Source organism: Alligator mississippiensis, chromosome 8 (assembly GCF_030867095.1).
Source record: "Alligator mississippiensis isolate rAllMis1 chromosome 8, rAllMis1, whole genome shotgun sequence".
Taxonomy (NCBI): Eukaryota; Metazoa; Chordata; order Crocodylia; family Alligatoridae; genus Alligator; species Alligator mississippiensis.
Genome location: NC_081831.1, coordinates 79,535,542 through 79,555,577, shown reverse-complemented (window position 1 = coordinate 79,555,577; position 20,036 = coordinate 79,535,542). Strand labels below are relative to the sequence as shown.

The 20,036-nt window shown below is 46.8% G+C and overlaps 1 non-coding gene across 1 annotated transcript in view; it reads left to right on the top strand.

The window, feature by feature from the left end:
* The window catches only part of LOC102575046 (uncharacterized), a 149,435-nt gene extending 131,318 nt beyond the window's left edge, over positions 1-18,117 (top strand). The window contains exons 3-5 of the transcript XR_001372549.3: positions 14,012-14,745; positions 14,861-14,956; positions 15,238-18,117. This is a non-coding gene — a transcript (uncharacterized LOC102575046). The remainder of the gene's footprint in view (positions 1-14,011; positions 14,746-14,860; positions 14,957-15,237) is intronic.
* Positions 18,118-20,036: the final 1,919 nt, after the last annotated feature.

Here is a 20,036-nt window from a genome sequence, read left to right as displayed (position 1 = left end):
AATGTCTGTGGGCCTGCTCTTGCCCCTTGCCCCTGCACCAGCAGGTTTTGATGTAGGCACCGGTCTGCTGTTCCCAGCGGTGTTACTCTTGCCTTGCGCTGACGGAGCCAGCGTCACACCGAGACCCCAAATCTGAGTTCAAGCCGCCCACGGCTGCTTACGGCTGAAGGAAAGTCTTAATCCTCGCACCGCTCTCTGAATTCGGCCGTGGAAACGCTCCGCTGCCCTGCTGCTGGATGCACACCGCTCACGGAGAGCCGCCGAAAACAAATCACGCGGGGTGGTTCTTCGTTCCAGTCTAATACTGGACGGATCCTTAGACCTGTCTTTAAATCAAATACATTATTGCTGAAATTTGGCTTTCAAAAACAGAAACCCCTCCAATCATTTGCTCTCTGGTGTGTGTAGGAGCTGCAATCAAGAAGCAGCCCAAGGAGGAATAAGAGCTTTTCCTCCTGCAAAGCACCACAACTACATGGATGGGTAGCACCAGATAACCTGTACCTGGTCTGTCCCCCTGCTTGTGAGCCTGGATGCAGCACACAGCCACCTTCTCCCTTTGCAAATCCCTCCTCAAAAGCCCCTTTCCCCCACGGTTTGCCAGACAAATGCTCCAAGAATGATCATGAAAAAATAACTCAGTGAAGCAACGCCGTCGTGCTAACACGATGCACTCGTCCCCCTGCTATTTGTTTCTGCCACTTCCAGCTCTCCTTGCTACACGACCTGCCGCACGCACCTATGGTGCTCTGTGCCTGTAGTCCACGATTGACCCCTTGCTCATCTGACCGTTCGTGTATTTGATTGTAGATGCTCCCTTATTTTTTTTATTTTTTTTGTTACAAATCCTAACAAAAGGAGGTGCGCAATTAAAAATTGCATTGTGATATAATAAGAGCCACGACAGCAATGAGGAGCAGCAGAAGGTTAAGTAATGGAGGAAAATAAAAGCTCCCATCTTGGGACTCGGGATGAGGAATTCTGCTAACCGGCTTGGAGAGGCACTGCGCAGAGAGCGACTGGAAAGGAGTCCTCTCCCCTTTGCTGTATCTCCCTACCCCCTGTTTCAGTGTCCTCTGATACCAGTAAAGTTGCAGTTGTCACAGCCCACACACGCTTGCATTTCTTCCAGAGATACCTCCTCGCCTCAAAATGGGGTTGATGCTGAACTGAACCCAAACTCCGATGAAATCCTTTGAAAGGCATCCGGAAACTGGACCTGAAAGCTGGCAAAAATATATATGAATATTTCCCTTTGAAAGCTGCAAAAAATGAAATGAAATCATATAAAAAAAAAATACCATGTCACACTGCAAGCATGCTCTTTTGGAAACCTCAAATGTATGAGAACTGCACTGTGATCCAGCATTTGCCGGCGGTCTTTCTATTTTACTCCAGGATCGTTAAACTCGAAGAAAACTTGCTACCACAGTACTTCACAATATGTAGTTTTTGTATCCTGATCCTGTAAACCCCCCCTGGCTTCCCCTTTAACACCGTGTCTGCACTTAATGCATTAAACCTCGGGATTGGGATGTTGGCTAAAATCCCTCCCCTTTCAAAGGACGCAGCTCACGAGGGTCCGGCATAGGGGACTGCTCCGCTGGAGATGAAGAAATGAAAAAGTGGAGCTCCTTAATTTTCAGCACTTGCTTTCTGTGGCTGCTAATCTTTGCATGCACATCACTGGCAAATCTCTCTCTCTCTCTGTATAGATATATATATATATATTTTTTTTTCTTTCTCTCCCCATTTCTGGCAAGGCTGCGAGCTGCTGTGCTGATACAGGGCCTGATTCTGGTCTTACTGCATCCATGGACAGTTCCTCTCGACGGAGCCGTGAGCAGGATCCAGCCCGTAGCCTGTGACACTCTCAATTTGCACAACGTTGTATGAGGCCAATAAGCCAAAATGGCACAAGATTTGTGTACAGCACAGCAGTCATTTTCAGTGCTACGCAGCTCTGTATAGGAAACCGGCAGTGAGCGAACAAGCAGCAGAAAGGACTTGTAAAATATAATGCCACGTACGATTACCACCTGAGCAATGTGGGTTTGGGCTAGTTTGCTGTAGCATTTAGAGATTTCATGCAAAGTACTGTCAAAATATTTTTTTCAACCTTTCCTACAATTGACTATGGAAACAGATCCCTAAACCTTACTTTCTTTTTTATTTTTTAATAATGTTTTCAGAAAAGTTTTTTTTTTTGGTTGAAATTTCCAGGTACAGAAATAACAAATACATATCTCTCTGCTATCCATGATGATGAGTGCCGTTCAGTAAATAATAGTACTGCAGAAGAAAGACAAACGGTGACTTTTTTTTTAATTCTGCAATAATTGGTTTTATTGGGCCAATTCTTCAATATATATTTTTTAACAAGTTTACTCTGGCAAAATAAATAAAAAAAAAAAATTAAACAGAACTTGCCAAAATCTTTATTACACAAACCAATAAATGTTAGAAGATTGGAAGGAAGGAAATATATAGCCCATAAAATTTTTGGACTATTTGCAAAGTCCAACTTAATAAATGCTCCGTTACAAGAGAGCTTCTGAAAGACCTAAAAGAGGAAGTTAAACGTGGTGAGAGATTTCATGGTCTGTAGATATGCTTTAACTTTAAAAACAGTCCGCCCTTATAATAAAAATTATTGTTAGCCCTTACATTGCACATTTCTTAATCTGAGATGACTTCTGTTAAATAGAGAGTTATATATTGTGAGATGCTTCCTGTATGTTTATAGCTGAGCATCCACTAAGCCAAAAAAATCTGAATACAAAGCAGCATTGTTTGTCCGCTGGAATTTATTTTATTTTATGATTGGTCTCTCCTTCTTCATGCCAAATGTGTTTCAGCCTTAATTTCAAGGGACACGCCGGGTCCTCCAATGATCGCAATCCACGCCGAAAGAGAAATTCGTACCTCGTGCGTAGGTTTGTGTTTCTTAGCAGCAATTGTATTCCTTTGCAAAACCTTGATGCAACCCCCCCATATAAAATTAAATAAACCGATGCAAGAAAGAGTCACCTTTCCAAAGAAAAATGCAAAGTCTGACCTGTCTAAACATTGGTTTGTCCACGTGCAAGTCTCCCTGTGCAGCGCTTCGTGGTGGCAGGTTCTTGTTCCCGTCCCAGTCGGGTTTTGCGTGGCACGCTTGTAAGCAGAAATGTCCCGTAAAGCCCGGGGGCAGGAAGTCAAGTTCTGTGGTCTGATCCAGCAGCTAAATTAGCCGGCCTGTCCTAGCCTCCGGCTTTGAGCTTTGCCCTAGCTCAAGCACGTTGCGTGTTAAATGTCCCTGACATAGCCATTGCTGGCATCTTGCAGGAATTCAGACAACAGAGTTAATAAGCAACAGAGCTGCGAATGTATTGTTTTACGGGGCACGATGCAAATTTTAACATCTGTAGATCGCATCTCGGTGCACCGTGGCTGCGATGCAAACATGAACGATCTCCTATAGTACTGCTTGTCTCTCTCTCCCTGTTTTTTTTGTTTAAGGTCCCCGAAATCAAATATTAACATGATTAAGGATGCAGTATTACATGTGCGGCAGAGGAGAGCGGTAGGTGGTGACAGACAGTTGGATTGTGTTTGATCTGGCAGTTTTCATCTGTGCCACCATTTTATGGCTGCTGTGGGAGTACTGCAAAATGGTGGTTTGCTTCTTCTGTACCTTAGTGATGAACAGGACGTGTGAAAAACATAAAATAATAGCAGCTCCCCTAGGCCAGGCAATATGCTACCGCTGGGAGAGCACGCTAAAAGAAATACCTTTTGTAATATAGCACGTAGAAAGGGAATTTCTGCTGCGCTCCCCCTGGGTGGAATGGGAAAAGCGCTGCAATGGTTTGTCTCGTGCGACTGGGTCTCGGGAGTTTCTTCAGCTAGTGAGGATGCCTCGCCGTGCTGGGGGGCAACGAGGGAAGAGCGTCTGGCCAGAGCATCCAATTCAGAAACTCCAGCTTGGGACACGTTATTAAGATGGAAGGGCCAGACCCTGGTGCAAGCAAAGCTCCCCCTTCCCATCCACGTCAGTGGGAGTCTGAGCCACAAAAAGGTGGTCAGCTGCAGCCCGCAGGGACCCCGAGTGCTGGGGGGGCAGGCTGTGCATGGAGGAGTTTTGCAGAGGACAGGAGCAGGGCAAACACGACTTACTTCTCCAGGCCAGGAGTGAAGGGGAGATGCCCTACAGAAGTAACCCTCTTGGCTGTTGCTGCCCCTCAAGTGGTTTCATGGGTCCCTGTGGTCCCCTGCTCCACCTCCAAACCCAACGGTGCAGCCCGGGAGAGAGCGCTGCCTAAGCAAGGGGTCGGGTGTGCAAGCCCCGACTCGGGGAACCAACCACATCCACACCTTTCTTGCACAGAGGTGGCCCCTGAATTGGCTCCTCTGCTGCATTGGTCCCTTGCTTCCCACAGCCCTTCCTCCCATGCCACAAAGGCATCTCTCAGCTGCCCTCCACGGCCAGCTGAAATAAGGGCAGCTCCAGATTTCTGGCTCTGAACTCTTTCGAGCTTTCAGGAACTGGAGACCCGCTCAGACTTGCTGCTTCCTTGCTGCGGGCCCACCTGCCTTGTGGTGCTTCGGTGGGAACCTACAGCAAGCACTGGCCTCTCCCGAAGCAAACCCGAAACTCAAGTACTTCTCAGGGCCATATTTTACCCTCTTATTGACCAGCAGGACATTGAGACAGGGAAAAGCGGTCCTACGGTGTGTAGCAAAAGCATATTTTTGGCGAGGATGCAGCATCTCGCGCCCCTACCCAACAGACTCTCCTGCCTGTTGGGAATCTTGCTGAGCCACGTCTAAACTGTGGTGCCAGCAGCCACAGGATGAGTTCAGGATCTCCAAGGGAGAGATTTGGTTTGGGAGATCTTATGACCATGAGTGGCAAAGCTGGGGTCTGCCACTGCATTTGAAACACTTCCTTTTTAGACAAAACTTTTTAAGTTCATCCTGATGGGAAAGCAGAGGCCTCTGGTCATCACAGCAGACCAAATCAATGCCTGCAGCAAGGCTGAGTGCATTTATGACATTGCTGTGACAAGCCACTTTCTCCTTCTTTCCAGCATTTCAGAGACATCGTTCCCCCTTTTTCCGGCAAGGGGAGTAGGTATTTAACTGGTGACGGGGAAACTGAGTCAGGCAGTGGATGGGCCTTATTTAATGCCTGCTGAAGGCTTCCCACTGACTTCAATAGATTCAGGATTGGGCTGAACTGACTGACGTAAAGCCAATAGGACCATTTGCGTGAGCGATGGTCCGACCTCAGACCATGCCTTGTCCACGTGCTATAAGCAGCAGCAGGACCTGAATGGAAAATCCCCTTATTGCATTCCCTGTAGCCTGAATTTGGTCTTTCCAGTGTGCAAGTGCTTTGGATTTGGCTAATGACGTGTTGGTGGGGCACCGCGCAGGCTCTGGGTGCAGCGTGGTTAATGGCGACACCCTCCGGACGATTCCTGGTTTTTCAGTGGAAGACGTGATTTCAAAGGGGTTTGGGACTGGGGTGAGCATGAGGGGAAGGAAAAACATTTAGGCAAGTCGCATCCTCAGTGGCCTCCAATTTTCTGCCGCCTGCGACCTCCCTGTTGTGTTTACAAATGCACACATCAAGCAGCGTTTCCTTCCATCCATCGTCTACTCTCCCTTCTCCTCCCCGCTGTAAACGAGCCATTAAAGATGTGTTTATGACATCACAGTCAGCTACCATGGAAATGACTTTGAAGTGAGAGAGACAAATACGGCATCCTGACTTCAAGGGGGGGGACGAGACCCTTGTTCAAATAGCTGGCAATTCACAAAGGTAGTGACGGGGTGGGGACGCTCGAAAAGCAGGTGTAAAGTGCATGGGATCTGAGCCGCTTCTATGTGTCTTCTCGCTTGCAAACACAAAATTACAGAGCCCCATTGAACTGCTTGACATAGAGCCTATAACCACGAGACGCAAGGGAGGGGGACGCTTTGGAAACGGGATTATGTATAGCCAGCACTCCCCCCACCCCCAAATGCGCACACGTCTTTTCAAGTGACAGCGGACTGCGCTGAAATCAGCTTTGGGACGTCCGATCCCAGCCACACAAAGGGGCTCATCCTCCCGTTCACGTCAGCTCCCTGGGCTGTGCGGGGCAGGGGGAGAGGGGTCGACCTCCGTGTTTCAAACCAGGATCGGTCGCTGCACGCTCAGCCCCAGCCCAGACTTTTAGCAGGGCTGCTCACGAGAGTAATGCGAGCAGGATTTGGCCTTTTCTGCGTGAAGGCCATGGATGCTCCTCCCTGGATAGGGTTGGAGGATTTTGCAGAGGGAACTATTTGGGGCTGGGGCGAGAGTTTGATGGTGCCAAAGTTTCGAAGCAGCCCCCTCAGCTCCCTTGGCACTGGGGCGAGCATGGAAAAACCGGAGCAGGGTTTGCTTTTGCAGCAAAATGTAGAAACCACAGAAGTGAAGGGGAGTTTGGTCACCAGCTGCCTTGGGGCCAGGACATCTCTGTTTCCCTGCCCACTCTCAGGGTTTACAGCATGTTCCTCTAACAAAGGAGGTTCAATCTGGAGGCTTCACTGGCTGACTTCCCCTGCGCCTGGCCTGGCAGCTTGCTAATTCCCTCGACGCCGTGGCTGTGTTCCCAAAGATTCCTGTCTTTGAGCAAACATATTAAAGCACTTAGGATGTGTTGTGAGCAAAGATGGGCCTAATTATGTAAAACTGTGTCAGAGCGAGCTTGGTATGTTGTCTGCTTTGCGTTTTCGCATCGTCTTCCTGCCTGGCGGACATGCCCTCTGTGAACCGCATGGGGACATTGAGGCTGATAACAATCCTCTTTAACTGGGTTTGGGTGACGTGTGATTGTGTTCAGCAGTGCAAGGGGACGTGCATCTGGTGTTCGGCACTAGTATCGGCTCGGGTGTTGGTGTGCTGTCCTCTGCGAGCTACGTGGAAATGGCAACGGGGCAGAGGCTTGTGATGGGATATATAACCTTTCCTCTCTTGGGCACTGGTGCACGTCCTAGCCCAGCTCAGCTGAGTCGGGGCTGTTCAGTAGGTGGATAGTTGTTAGTCTGGTACCTAGTCCTCTGATTTCCATTTTCCATATCACTCTGGCAATTGTCAATCCTGGCTGAATGGGCATGGAGATCGTCCTGCACTCTGCATTTCTTTGTTGACTCGCCGAACAGACTGCTTTAATAAAGCCTTAGGCAAGCCCAAGGTATTCTCAAATCCATGCTTACACTGGGAATGCCATTTAGTGCTAGTGGCTGACTTGCCGCCTGTGCAAGGGGAGACGACAGGCTGGATTTGAATCTCATTTGACCTGGGAAGTCTCAGATGTACCCCAGATCCTCTGAAGGGGTCAAATCTATGAACCTCTCTTCCGAACTTCAGCAAAACTTTTCCACGGAAGAGCTGCAGAGTCTGACTCAGGCTTGCAAGGAAATGGCAGCTTTGGGACAGGTAATTAAGTAGCTGGCACTTGGAAACTTCAGAGCCCCCGGGATCATACTTGCTAAAAAAAGTAATGTTAACAAAATCCCTTCTGGATTTGCGTTTTTGAACAATCACTCTACAATATGTAATTATGAATAAAATACCCTCTGAAAAGACCTCCTCAGATTCAGAGAGAGCGGAGAACAATAGGCGAGGGATTAAAAAAGATTGGTTCCTCTCAGCTAATTGTTTTTAATAAAATGGTAAAAGTGAAGAAAACACCAGGAAACTATAATTAGGATAATAATCTATTGTTCTACAAGAAATATGTAGCCTGTTGCCTTTGCTCTGGTGAGGTAATAAAGACGGCTGAATGGAGGATAAATGAATAGTGAGGATGAATGAGGAGCAAGGGTGGTTAAATGTCAGACCGCAAAGGTCATTAATCCTTCCTTCAAGGTAAAGCTGATGTAAATGAGCTGAGGCACATCCAGGCGGAGAGCCTACGCCAGGGGATCCCTCCCCAATAGTCCCGATGGACTGGTGATTTAGGTGCATTTATGTAGGGCCCTTGAGGTAGCGGGCAATAGCTCCCTGTTCCTCCCCTTTGACATGGGAGGTGACGGCATCGTTTCACGTCTCAAAGGGCATCCTTAGAAGAGGCACGTCCACACCTGGGGCAGAATCTGCCAGGGTCAGCCCGTCCCTCCAAGGAGCAATGGGAGAAGTTGGCAAGTTGTTTGCAATGGCACCAAGCAGCAACTCCGTGCAATCCAGCTTCCCAAAAGGGAAGCCAGGGTCTGGCCAGTGCCTGTCGAATATGCTGCACTTATTTGAACACCTCAACAATGTATTGGGATTGGAGGAGTCCTTCCTGACCCTTTTACTTTGACTATCTGGGAAGGTCTTTGACTTGAGCTGTCTGACTGTCGTGCTCGTCTAACGCAGTTGGAGGCCATGCCCAGGAGGAAAAAAACTGCATCTGCTGACAAGGATTTGATTGTGTAATACTGTGTTTCAGATGCTATCTGTGCTTCCTAGGAAGCTTGGCAGCTCTACAGTCTTATGGCCAGATTTTGGAAATGCTCAGTGCTCAAATTGAAGGGCAGATTTTTTAGGATTTGTTGGCACATCGGAAACTCTTTGGGTGCCGCCGAGCTCCTTCTGAGAAAACCTTACCCGCTGGGTACCCACCGATCAGAGCGGGCTTTGCCCATGACTCTCAGATTACAAAATTGGTGAGCAAACGTTAGCAATATCCAACGCTTGGTTCTTTAGAGTGGGTCGAACATTTTCTGTCAAACCATTGTGGGTTTTTTGGGGGGGTTTCCATTTTTTCATTGGAAGAACTAAAATGTTTCCAAGACACTTTTAAAAATACCCCAAAGCAGCCTTTCCAGGCCAGCTCTGGTATTTTTTTGCCTTCGGTGGTGGTACGTGCTCAGACAGTCTTCTCTAAGCACAGAAGAAGACATCTGGGCAACCTGCAGCAGCAAGGTTGGTTTAAAATGTTGACTTTCACTGGCTCTTCTGTGAAGCTCTCCTGTCCCCTGGCCAGGCCCCGGGTCAACCCCGTCAAGAAGCAGCTGCTAAACTGAGCTCCCATCCCTGCTGATCCAGCTGTGTCTCCTCCTGCATATCCTTTGCTCCTGGGTGCTTCTTGGATTCAATTTGAATGCCTCATCCCTTCCTTTCAAGTGCCATATGACCCTTCTCAGCTACCCACTCCCAGGCTCATGGTAGAGGTGATATATTTATTAGACCAACAAGACTTTTGCAAAATTTTTTTTTTTTTTTGCAAAAATCTTGTTGGTCTAATCAAAGATATCACCTCTACCAAGAGCCCAGATTGCTTGTTCCTCTAGACCAATACGATGACAACCTGGATACCCTTCTCAGCTACCCAGCTTTTGTGCTGTGCCCTCTGCTAACTCTCTTTGCTTCACATCTTCTACCCTCTGTCCCATAACATTCCCAATCTAGTGTCCCATGGGGATGGGTGAAGCATTTATTCAAGCAGATTTGCATTTTTCCTTAGTTTTGAAGGATCTGTAGAAGGTAGGGCAAATCTGCACCTTATAGATTAGATATATATATGTGTGTATATATAATGCAGACACGGTTCTTTGGGTAAATCTAATATCTTTCATTAGACCAACTCAAATAGTTGGAAAGCTTCATTTTTCCAACTATTTGAGTTGGTCTAATAAAAGATATCAGATTTACCCAAAGAACTTTGTCTGCGTATGTCCTTAGACCAACATGGCTACAACCTACACCCCTATATATATATATATATATATATATATATATATATATAATGCAAACTTTTATGACCTGAAGCTCACTTCCTCAGAGGTTGCAAAATGACATTTGAAGGGCCTGTAAACAGCCTTGGAAACTTATAGATTTATTAATCCTAAATAAATGTAGTCGTTACTCAAAAGTGCTCAACTCATCCTTTTGGCCAACCCGTTGGCCATCTCAGGATTAGCAGCAGGTTCCTTGCTTGGGTAGCATTGTTCAATAGTCATTATTTGCTGTCGTATGTTATTATTCCGTGTATCAGAATGGTCCTCAAAGTCATGTGGGGTATTTCTGCTTTCTGACTGTGTGCCTGGCACTTTGAGGTCCCTCTGGTAGATGGAAGAGCTTTTAAGGGAGCTGTGCAAGGGTCTGAGGTGGAAATGCTCACCCAGACACCTGTTTTAAGGGGTGTTTGTTCTTGTGAACCAACCATTACTCATACCTGCCAAGACTGGGGAGGAAGCTCTTGGTTGCTATTCAAATCAAAGCCTGGGCATAGTTTTTTCAGGGTTCACCTGCCTCTTATTGATAGGTGCGGTACTTTAGGCTTGCGGGCTGTGAGCATTTCAGCATGCGCTGAGAAAAGCGAAGGACCCTGGTGTAGTGAATCAGAAGACCTGGCTCGAATCTCTGGAAACGCCCCCGGTTTTGCACATGATGTGGGCAAGGCTCTGAATCCCCCATGCTCAGCTCCTGGCTCGCAAAAGGCGGACTTTTCTGTCTGCCTTGTCTTGCAAATGCTTTGGCACGGAGACTGGAGCGGTTTTGCGCGGGGCCGTGGCTCACCTGTTGGAGGAAAGCCCCGGCTGTGCATGTTAAGTGGGCATCCCAGGGGAGTCGGCGATGCCCCCAATTAACCCTTTGCATAATTATCAATAGATCAAAGCAGTCTGGCCCCAGGGGAGGTGGCCCCAGCAGCTGCCTGGGCAGTAGCCGTCTTTCCCTTTGCAGTGACTGATTGCTTCTCTTGTTGGGCCCAGCCCTTGCCTCCAGGACTGTTGTCTCTGGGTCTAGAAGCAGAGCAGGGAACAGCCCAGAGGCATTTAGAAATAAATACAGACATGTAAAGCACTCAACCTTTGGGGAGCAAAATCTGGGGGCCGCCCGGGCTTCCCACAGCCCCTGGGACCAGGAATTAGTGCTCCCATTTCTAAACCCAGCAAGCACAGGGCTGAGGGGGAGCAGCTACCTTCGTTTTGGTGCATGCCAGAGCCCGCAGGGCCAGAAGCGGCATAGCCACATTGCTCTGTCATTAGAGGATGCTGTGTCCAAACTGGAGACCTCCGAAATGACGGGAGCTAGTGACACAGTGACATCTCCAGAGCCGAGGGAAGAAAACCTGAGACAGCCCGTTCCAAACTAACTGGGTTTGGCTGCTACAATTAACTGTACCACTTAATGAACATGTTGGAGGAGTAGTCCACTGCCCCATTCCTTCACTTGATGTGATATAGCCATTAGCTTATAGCCATTATCGTCTCCACCTCCCGCTGCTGCAGAACAGAGCAGACAGGGCATCTGTCATTTCCCACTGAAGCCCCCAAAATACTCTTCCAAATCCTTTGAGGGCAATTTTATACATTGAAGCAAAAAAAAAAAAGGGTGTGAAATTGGTTGGTTTTAAAACTTTGCAGATCACCTTTGCCAATGAGCAAACCAAGTGCAGTGTGTGGCTGGTGTTTCTTTCTCTCTTTAAAAAACAGCCTGGGGTCTTGCAGGGTCTAGATTGCACGTGCATTGTCTCGGCGCTGATAAAAAAAAGCAAAATGAGTCCAATTAAAAATTCTTTGAGTACGGTATAATATACAAAATTGCAGCTTGCGGCGGGTGGGGGAAAGCTGGCCGGATGCTTGGAGGAGTACCTGAGGACCGGTCTGATTGGGAAATGTTAAACAGCCTTTCTTAGAGGCCGGCTCCATGCGTCATGTTAGTATAGGGAACAAACTTTGTCCTCCGCGGGAGAACGATCATGATTTCACATATATATTGTCTGAGCTCACTGGTCAGGAGCCAGGCAGAGACCACCAACGTTTTAGCCCCAAACAGCCTTTTTCAAAGGCAAAAATGTTGGTGGATTCTCAGCGCGGTGATTATAGAGGATTATTCTGAGGTTCTCAGAACTATCTGAAAACCAATCTTTCTAAGTTATTTGTGAATAGCTATTGAATGGATAATTTCCATACCCATTATCAAAATGATGTGCCGGCGGTGAAATTTAGCTGCATTGTATTTGATCAGTAATTGGTGAAATGTTTTCCTAGGGTTAAAAGTAGTGTTGACAACTGCTCGGTGTAAGGATTTACAAGGTGTTTAGATACATTTTTATTATTCAGTTGCTTTAAGTTATCCAAATACTTTGATAGTGTAGAGGAAGCTAATGGGATTTATCTGCAGTATTTGAAGGTGGGCTGAAAGGGCTTTTTTTACCTTGTAAGACCTGAGTTCAGTTTTGCAGGGCTTGGGTTAACTACCTAGCGCTTAATACAGGGAGCTCTACTGCGACCGAACCATTTTTGACCCAGTGAAACAAGCCAAGATCCCCAAAATGGATATTCGAGGCTCAGAAGGAAACGAGTATTATAGAACAACGAGCAAAGAAAAATATTGGGAAAAGGAGCAAAAAAGGCCACTTGGGTTTTGATATTTCTTTGAATGGCTAGTGAAGTTTTTAAGCTGGTTTCCTTCTCTCTGTCTGTCTTGGAAATGAGAGTTTTATATGGGAAACTTTCAATTTAAACAAGCAGAAGATTAGCTCAAGTCAAGCATGACAATGCCATCTGAAAGGGAGAGGAAACACTATCCCTATTTCAAGGTGCACTGCAAAGACAAACTGCAAATGGATTTAAGTGCTGGTTTCTGTCAGCATGTTCCCACTAAGCGCGCTGTGTGTCTATATTAGTCGCAGAAATAGGTCGTGGAGATGGTTTATACTGGAGTTTAAATGAGTTCTGGGGTTTTTTTTTTTGCCTTTGTAATGGATGGATGGATGGTTTGAAATCCAGTGGGCTGGAGCCTCACAAGGTCCTGCCAAGATGCCCAGGGAGTAACTAGCTGTTTTTGGATCATCTCACACCTGAAACGCCGCAGAACCCCAAACCTATTCCCTGGGGGATGCTTGGAGCTGGACCCACTATTATTTTTATCCGCAGTCAAACCTACTGCATAGCGAAAAGGGCAGAAAAGCATGAAAGCAGGGGAAGGAGAGAAAGATCAAAGGAGAGCAGTAAGGAAAACAGGCTTTTATTCAGGGTGCGGCAGGCTCTCTCTGTTGGCTTCCCAGATTCCCCTTCCAACCCACCATAAATAAAGCAGTTGGCATGTGACATGCGATGTGGGATTGATCTGCGCTGGCATATGCTATGCATATTTCCCGTGAAGCTATTTGAGCTCATCCTTGCTAAATTGCTAGATGGCAGCCAGCTCCGGGGAGCACCAGGGCTGCGCGACAAGGCTCTTCCTAGCAGCAGAAAGCATCCAGCATCTGCAGCTTCAGAGAGACCCAAAGCATATGCAGTCCCACATGTTGGGGAGATGCAAATACTTAATTTTGTCTCCCTTAATATCAGCCTTTTTGCAGGATCTGCTCTCACAGGTGCCCACCCGACAGAGCCAACTGCCTGGCTACCCACCATTGCATTTTTCATCTGAAATTATCTCACGTTTGGGTCTATAAAAGTCAGTTTTGGATCAGACCCACTGTCCCTCTCATTCCTGGGTGCTTCGGAGTAAGGTTTAAGCTCCAGTAGGAGATGAGTTGTCTCGCTCGGTTATCCTCATCCTGATTCCTTGCTGTTGCAGATTGAAGCACAAGGTCTGATCTCCCTTCTAGGATGTCCTGTCATTAATTAGGGCACTTCAGGGCATGCTGCTCTTCATGTTGTTATTCAAGAGGGAACAAGATGAATCTAGCCTGGGGCAATTTCCCTCAGATCGGCTTTGAATTCCCCACTTTCCAACTCCCATGCTTCTTTCAGGGACAACTGAAGTCGTGCCCCCCACCAGCTCCTCTAGACATTGCTGTCCTTTCTCTCCCTGTCCCTCTTCTTCATCGGCTGGCCAAGGCAAGTAATCCAGATGGTTTTGGGATCTCTTCCAATGTAGCAGGGAAGATGCTTTTACCCCATGCCAGGGCTACATCAGCCAGCGATATCAGCAGCTACACCCTGCAATCAAGGGACGGAGACATAAATCTGACCGTCTTCCCCAGCCCAGCTGGACGGCAGGCTCCTTGGCTGTCCATAAGGATCTAACCCACTGTTTCTTATTCCTTTCCAGCAGGAATGAATGGGATCTAGTGAAGGCTCCCAATTCATTTGGTTTCTGGGGGTGTCATGTCTACCAAGCATCCCACCGCAGCTCCCTGGCTTGGACCTTGGCACCCAAAATCCTCCAAGTACGCAGCAGGCCTGGATCCGTGCAGTATCCGAGGAGACTTAGGAGCCTTCTTGCCCGATCAGCTAGTCTCGCCCCAACGGATCTAACGGGAATTTAGCTGGCTTGTGCACGCAGTTGTGCATGCAGTCTAGCACAGCAGTTGTTTTAGTCTATAGACACCAATATATTCTCACAGGAGAATGAATGCTTTCACTTTGCATCCTACCTGGCAGTCCACTCATCTCACTGCCTGCCCAAAACAGCCGATCGACGCCAGGACTTGGAGCTCAGCTTACAACTTGGTGGGACTGCGCTGTTCTGGAGCGGTCGGGGGATCTGGCCTTAGGAAACGCTTTGCAAATTTGGCCAGTTACAGCAAGATGACGGCGGGGTTTGGAGGCCTGATGTGGGAGCACAGCCTTTTTTTTTCACAGGGCACGGATTCATTTCCTTTTTGTGAGCAGGAGCAGAGGGCAAATGCGATCGCAGTGCGGGCTGCAGCTGTCCTGTTACGAGCTGCGACGTGTGCCACATTTTTGCAAGTTGAGGCCATTCCTAACTTACAAAGTGCCAAGGAAAAACAGTTTTTAGCTCCCTCGGCTCTAGGACACCATCCCGGTGGAAACTCATCTTATTTGGTAAGAGTGCTGCCATGGCCTTTTTGGATAACCGTGCATAGTTTGTGGAGGAGATACAGGTTTACAGTCCTCTCACAGAGCGCTTGCTTTCTGAACTTCTCGTTCTGTGTCGCAGCCACCAGCTCCCGCATCGCCCGGTCCCCAGAAAATCCAGCCGTCCACGTGCAGGACAAAAGGCCGAGCTACACGGCAGAGACTCCATCATCAGCTGGTAAGTCAGCTGCATAAGCTGTAATGTTGGCTAACTTGCAATACATCTATTGAAAGAGTTAGGAGAAGTTAGGATGCAGTAGCTCTTGTGTTCCTAAGCCCTTAAGATGTGTTTAACACATGTTAATTTGTAAGCAAGCTGCTTCCGAGGAATCGGGATGCTGCCGCTGTAGAGCATTGATGCTGGTCTTTGCAGGGGTGTTTCTGCAACAACCTGGTTTTCTCTGAGTACTTCTTTGCTATAAGCCTCTCTCGTACTCTCATTTGCTTTCTTTCACTCAGGAAGTGGTATTCGTCTTCAAGGCATCCCTGGCCCGGTCTGCACTGGTCTGACCCAAAGGTGGGAGCAGGAAGGGATGCAGCCCATTCATAAATGAATCACGCACATCTGAATGGAGCTGGCAGGGGGAAGCGATTTACATAAGCTTGTGTCCTCGGGCGAGCATGCGCGCTACCCAAGTCCTGATGCGCACGGTAAGCGGAAGCTGACCCTGGACAGCTCTCATTTCCATAGCACCCTTGGGACCTACTCATTTACTGCAGCATCTCCTAATCATCATAGCCCCATGATGGTTACACAAGTGCAAACGCTCCCGGAGACACGTGCTGATTAGTCTCACTAGCGGCACCGAGCCCCTGTTCTTTCACCATCATGGTGACCTGACAGATGTGCGTATCGCAGAAACCAGGGCTTTGCTTTGCACAACGTCAATCAATAAAGTGGAAATACAGCCGTTAACACCACTTACAGTTTCGCCTATTACTACAATGCCCTGCTTGTTCCGCGGGAAAGCAATTTTATGCTCCGCTGAAGCATGGTTAGCTTAGCCTTCAACTAACGGCAAATGCCAGATACTGCAAAATGTTACAATTATGGCAGCCCTGTCCTATATTTATTTATATGTATCAGCGCAACGCTTAATTTCATGGAGAGAGGGAACAGAGAGGCAACACCTCCAAACTTCGGAGAAGTGAAAAAGCTTCCTCTCAGGTTGATCTGCCATTGTGGAGGGACCTTGGCTCCACGTCAACGCGGTTCCAAGAACATCTTTAACTTTAAACACATCGATAACTCCTTTGAAGTCATGGGAGCCCTTCGCACGCTCCAATACCTTGCTGAACGGAGCGCTATCTATATGCCTGGTAACAAATGGGTAATAAAGCCACTCGGACCTGAATCTTGTGCCATTAGATGCTGCTGCCTTTTATATAGTAGACTGCTTTCAGATGCGGGCACCCACATGGGCGTCCTTTCGTCCAGCTGGCCAGCTCATGAGAACAGGCCTTTTTAAAAATAAAAACAGCCCCTGTTTTTATTCATATTTATTATTAACTGTGTGGGATCAGCATGCAAGAGTAAGGATGAAAGCCACTGCATGTGTCATTTGCAGTAGATGTCCCCTTTCCATCATTATCAAAATGTTCAGCAGGCACGTGCTGCTGCTTATAACATTTGGGATGGGAAAGGGTTGATATGAATGGTTTTTTAGCTTTCTCGTTTCATTTTTTAAAAAAATACATATATATTTTTTAATATCGACAGGTTTCCTTTTGACAGTGCCCAAACTTTTTTGTTTGGACATTATCACACCAGCCTAGAAAATCATAGACCAGTAGAATCATATCATTTCTGCTCCTTTCCTTTTTCCTTCTGTATTGTAAAATATTAATTTTGACATGATCTTTCTAGCTCGCATTTAATGCTATCAGATAGGCTCTCTTGAAATATTTCTTATCGTAATGCTTTGCCGTAATGTGCCATGAAACCGTGTGATCATTCTGAATAAAAACTTTCCAAAATGGTCATTTTGCAGGAAATGTCTAAATATAAGGGGTTTTGTTCCTATTTGGAATAACAACCAACTTCAAAATGCTGGCATTTCCCAAAGCCCCCAAAACAGCTGTTTCCAGCCGGTTCCACTATCTCTCTGTATAACGCAGGCAGAATGGAGGATTAAAGGCTATGCTACAATGCAGGAGTCTACGGCTAAAGCCACTGCAGGTGTGCTTTTTAATAAGGTAGTAATTGAGGAGCACAGAAGGGATTTGTAGACGAAGGACCATGCACATGATCAGTTCTTTCATTAAAGCAATCAGCTTGAACTTTACATTTCTGCTGCGTATCAGATTCAGGGCAAATTTCCCATTCCTCTCCTCCATACTCATATGCTGCGCTCTCATATCAGGAATGTTTAAGGATGGCACATGGGACTAATGCATCCCCTTCCCATTGTACAGTGCACAGCCATAGTATAGCTCAGTACAGATATAGAAACAGAATGCAAAAACATGGTACCTGATAAAAAAAAAGGATTATGAAGCTGTGTTGTACCATCAAATTTTAAGCAAAATTCCTCATTGATTTAATTGTGGAGCTCAGCTTAAAAATCTGTTGGTCTGTGTGCATCTCTTTTGAAGTGGAAATGCAAGGCAATGATTTTTGCCATTGCTTATCGTAGATGAATAAAGAGGGAAGCTCATCAGTTGGAGCATCCCAGAGGAAGTCTAACCAAGGCAGAGAAGTTCTCAGGAGTGCAGCACAGTTGCAAAGAGATTATTGACACTGCGAGACTCCCCTCAACCCACCCGTTCTCCAAGTGCATTGCATTTGCAGAGAGGTAGCAGATTGAACTTCTTCTCTGGAGTTGCAGTTTTAAGTATTGCTTCTATGCAACCATGTACACGCTACGGTTTGGATGCTGGGCAGGAATGAGGTCAGCTGACCCCAGTACTCATTCCTGCCCAGGGCAGGGGGTCGGACTCGATGATCTAATAGGTCCCTTCCGACCCTAACATCTATGAAACTCAGTTTGTATCCCACGTCAGAAAACCCAAGGGGAAAATGGACTTCTTTGTCCTCATCTATACAAAGGAGTGTGGAACAGGCAACCGTGCTCATAACCATACACCTAAATACAGAGGTACAAAATGCCCATGAATCATGGCACGATGCAGCAAATGTAGCAGGCAGGCAGGCAGGGTATAGTGGAAGGGCAAATAGGACAAGATAGTATATGGTTAAAAAGAAGTGCCAGGCACTGTTTAAAAATGACTGCAATGGGGGAAAGCCAAAGGAAGAAGAAATGGGGGGAGAAAACCCAAGCTGGTGAATTCATTATCCAGGCTGGTTACATTTGACATCGACCCCAGGGGTGGGTAAAGGTGGCACATCTGTGTTCACACCTGGAAGCTCAGCGGGGTCCGGGTTACTACCCCTTTCTGTTGAGTCATGGGCTCTGGTACACGCACAAAACGGGGCATGGAGCTTTTCCATTTAATTCTGCACGTTATTTGGCCTGGATTCATTTTTATTTTCTCGTTTGACTCCGTTGTCTAGTTTGATGGATTTGTACCTTCTTCGTTTCTCCTCTAACGTGTGTTGAAGGATTCCCTCCGGAGCGGCCACTTAGGATGCGAGGGATTGTTTTTCTGAGACTTTTGCATCCACCTAATTCCTGCTCGTTTCTTCCCCACCTCCCAAATTAGTGCGTCTATGAGCCAATGCGTCAACCTCTGACAAAAAGGGCTCTTATGAGACTCCCGCTCGCAGACCTTTTCCGCAGTCAGAGCCGTATCTGTCCCCTGTTCATTATTAGCAATATTATGTCAACAATTATTTGCTATTGTGTTGGGCCGCGGCATTTTTCTCCAGGATGCTTTGATTGAATATATGTTGCAGATGCTGAAAAAAAAGACCGGTGGAGCAAAGTCAAACTGTTCTGTAAGCAATTCCCCAAAGTCAGGAACAAAAATTTCCAAACATGAAAAACATTCAGCTAACCTAAAAGCCGCCTTTAAATATATTCTAGAAATGGTCTGTCTGTCTAAGTTGTCTTTGTCTATAATGTTGACATTAGCATCTCTCCCACTGTTGCACACAGACGGTATATGTGGACAGAATGACGATGGTTCAGTCCTGACTTTGGGGAATTTTGTATATTATACCATACTCAAAGAATTTTTAATTGGACTCATTTTGCTTTTTTATCAGAGCCGAGACAATGCCTACGAACCCCTGTGGTTACTTGAGGCTCAATAGGCTGCCAAATAATATTACAGAAGATATGATTGGATTAATGAAAAGCATGTAACAAAATTACCATTGTGAGGAAATTATTCTATTGGGGGCTCTAATTTAAATTGGTAAGACAAAATTAGTTTTAAATTAAAGAAAACAACTAATTGTCTAGATTTGGCACAGTTGATAAATATGCTAGTTGGATTTCCTTCCCGGGGTGCTGTTTATACAGGTTTGGAGATAAAATGCACAGACCTATTCAACTAGGGCTGTTTTTACATGCTTTTGCACACTAGGCTCCAGTCCTGGCATGTCTTGCCAGTAGCAGACGGCTACTCCCTTGTGGAGACCCAATGGCCACACCGGGATTGCAGGCAGAAGTAGTGGTCTGCCTACATTCAGAAGTGGCTGGGAATGGCCACGCTGGTGGAAATAACCAGAGCTGTTGGGCACGATCAGCGGCTCTTTGCATGCTGCTCACACTGCAGTATAGCTGGGTTTTGATCCAGCAAAATACACGAAGCATGCGAGTAACGCAGGGTTGTGTTTTCTTGCAACAGAAGCCTCATGGCCGGCCTTGCCCAAAGGATCTGGATTGAGCCAAGGGTCCTTGTTGGCTTGATTTCTCAGTACGCCGGTTCGGAGGAGGGAGAAAGTTTTCCCCTCTTGTTTCACTGCCTCTTGTTTCAGATCCAGAATGGTTCAGCAGGAAGACGGCTTCTCCTTCCTACCTGGAACAAGGCATGGGATCTCTCTTAATATTTTGCAACCATTCATTTTAGGGACTTGTTTGTCATTGTTTTGTGGCTTCTGTGCGAGCATATCCTCTTAGGGAGCGGTGCCAATTTTCTTGGAACTAGAGCTGCATCGAAGCCGTGTTATTTATTTCTTTTGTAAACACTGAAGTGGATCTGTCGAATAAATGAGTGTTTTGACGTGGCCTTGACATCTCAAGTTTTGCTCAGATTTGCACTGATGTCGTCTAGATGCTGTTTTGACACTCTTTTCTCCCACAATTAACATCCCCTTCTCTAACCCGTGCTGACGCTGCTCTTCCTTTTAC